Consider the following 2,913-nt stretch of genomic DNA (forward strand, 5'->3'; position numbering starts at 1 on the left):
ATTATGGAATGCATAACTACCTCCACTATGCAAGTCTTATGGAATGGAGAACCCACTGATAGCTTTCGGCCTGATAGAGGGATTCGACAAGGTGATCCCTTATCACCTTATATCTTTGTACTTTGTATGGAAAGATTAAATCAGATTATTGAAGAGGCCATCATTGCTAACAAGTGGAAACCTATTCAAGCAAGCAGAAATGGGCCAAAGCTTTCCAATCTTTGTTTCGCAGACGATATTATTTTATTTGTTGAGGCTTTGGTTGAACAAGCTGAAATAATTCAACAATGCCTTCATCGGTTTTGTATTGCTTCAGGTTCAAAAATCATCTTCACTAAATTGCGTGTTTATTTTTCGCGTAACATGACTGAGTTTGAGATAAAATGTATTAGTCAAGTGTTGGGGATTGAAAAAACTGAGGACTTTGGTATGTATCTTGGAATGCCCACTCTCACTAGTAGTTCACAAAAGATATATTTGGCTATTTGTGTGAGAATATTGACCACAGATTATCGGGTTGGAAATCAAAGTATCTTTCTCTTGCGGGTAGTCACACCCTTGCAAAGTCAACCCTCTCAACTATCACGTCATATGCTATGCAAACAGCTAAATTACCAAGATCAATATGTGATGATAATGATAAGAAAACTAGAAGATCTATTTGGGGAGGAAATTAGGAAACGCAAAGGATTCACCTTCTCTCGTGGGAATGCATCTAAAATCCGATTGAGCATGGTGGATTGGGCATCAAAGTGGCGCGCCAATCCAATGCCACGTTTTTAACGAAGCTAGGTTGGAGGGTAATCACTGAACCAAATGCTTTATGGTCAAGAGTTATAAGGAATAAATATTATAAAGGTCTTTGCGACCTCGACATGTTTGTTACTAAGGCGAACATGTCTAATGTATGGAGGGGAATAACTAACAATGCAAGCAATGTGTGGAAGGGCTCGAAAGTGGTTGTGAGTAATGGTATGACAATGTTGTTTTGGGACCATAAATGGGCAACTGACTTTCCTCTTAGTGATCTCGCAACTTAAGAGATACCTTTTGAACTAAGGGGAGTCATTGTGGATGAATTGTGGGATTCATATTATGGCTGTAAGTGGGATAAATTTGCAAACTTTCTTTCTAATAACGTTATTCAACATATTGAAGCACATAGCTTGAAGGAGGATCTGAACGTTGTTGATATCCTTTACTGGGGTGGTACTCCTCGAGGCAAGTTTACCATCAAATCTTCCCTTAATATAATTCGGAATAATGAAGATGGGGAGGAAACAAGCGATGGAAGCTGGGAATTAGTGTGGAAGCTACGGGTGCAACATAGAGTTCGAGTCTTTATATGGCTTGTGTTACACGACGGAATAGTGTGTAATGCCAATTGAGCTAAATGTTCGCTCACTGAAAACCCAATCTGCAACCTATGTGGCGATGTTGATGAGACCACCCTTCATGTATTAAGGGATAACAAGGCTACAAAAGAGGTGTGGCATCAGGTGGGAGGACCAGCAAATACTAGCATCTTCAGAACTGGCAGCTTACAGCAATGGATAGTGCGAAATATTAAGATTCAAAAGCGCATAGATCTCTCTCTGGAGATCTGGCCCATCTTTTTTCAACTGTCCTATGGTGGCTACGGAGATGGAGGAACTGTGTGGTTTTCAATAACACCAACGAGCTCCTTGTTGATGTTTTGGGATTCCTAATGACAAGGTTTGAGGAAGCTTGGCGTACTCTAAGCACCAATCCAGTGAAACCACATAACAATAATTCCCCAAGGCAAGAAGCATATATTTGGTGGAATGCTCCACCTTCAGGTTGGATGGTGCTAAATATGGATGGTGCAGCCTTACTTAAATAAACAATAACAAAAAATCTATCTAATACATTAGAAAGAAATCATTTCTTCTTCAATATACAAATCTTCAATCTTCAACCTTTCCAAAGTCATCCTATCAAACTCAAACAAACCTACAAAAGAAAAAAAATCACAATTAGAAACAGAAAAAAATCAAAAAAAAATCAAAGAAAATCAAAAATCTATATCAAATAATATTAAGAAAAATTGATAAGAATAATCCCACCTTTGGGTGATCTTTAATAAACAGTCCCACCATTTATTAATCTCAAAATAAGCCATAGCCGACTATACTTATTCCTCTGCACCACCTCCTGTTCAAAGTGTTAACACAAATTTCACCATTATTTGCAATGTTTGGATGGAAAATCTTAGCAAGGAAATAACCTGCCATCAATATAAACAATCTTAGTAAGGAAAATCTTATGAAAACTACAAACTCTCTCTCATTGAAAGAAATGCTATACATAATTGAATCCAACTGATAGAAAAGAAGCATCAGTCAATATAACCAGTTTCACCATGGTATTCGAAAGAAAAAACCAGTGGCGAACTTCACAGCTAACCCAGATCACATAATTCCAGCTATTTCTTATATCAAACTTAACTATAGTGTTATGTTGACATATTCTCCTTGATCATCCATCAAGAATGAGTTAGGAATACGAGAGCGATGGTCTGAAAAATCAGATCTGTAAATGAATATAAATACTCTTACTTTTTCAAATGGTTAAGCCAAAGTAATACAAAATATGGTAAATCATTCTGTAAATAGCGAGAGAATGAACAAGAATACTTAACATATCATATAAATAACAATTAGAAACAGGGTACCAATTTCGAATGTAGCTCAATACGCAGGCAGTGAATGCACGAAGGAGATGTCAGAAACAGATAACCGCACAAAGTATAAGATATTCCTACCACATCTAACAAAATTTCCAGCAACGATACCTCAATGCTTTGCACGAGAGTAATGGTTGGATTTCTTTTACCACTAAAGACAGCTAATGCTTGTCTCACAGGAAGCCTGTGAGAAGCTTTCTTTTCAG

The 2,913-nt window shown here is 37.3% G+C and overlaps 1 long non-coding RNA gene across 1 annotated transcript; it reads right to left on the bottom strand.

Annotated features, from left to right (window-relative positions):
* Nucleotides 1-1,856: 1,856 nt before the first annotated feature.
* LOC125492563 (uncharacterized) lies at nucleotides 1,857-2,430 on the bottom strand. The gene is made up of 2 exons (XR_007269196.1): nucleotides 2,088-2,430; nucleotides 1,857-1,974 (listed from the first exon to the last, which is right to left on the bottom strand). It is a non-coding gene; the product is annotated as an uncharacterized LOC125492563 (long non-coding RNA).
* Between the last annotated feature and the right edge of the window lie 483 nt (nucleotides 2,431-2,913).

This window comes from Beta vulgaris, chromosome 8 (genome assembly GCF_026745355.1).
Source record: "Beta vulgaris subsp. vulgaris cultivar EL10 chromosome 8, EL10.2, whole genome shotgun sequence".
Lineage (NCBI taxonomy): Eukaryota > Viridiplantae > Streptophyta > Magnoliopsida > Caryophyllales > Amaranthaceae > Beta > Beta vulgaris.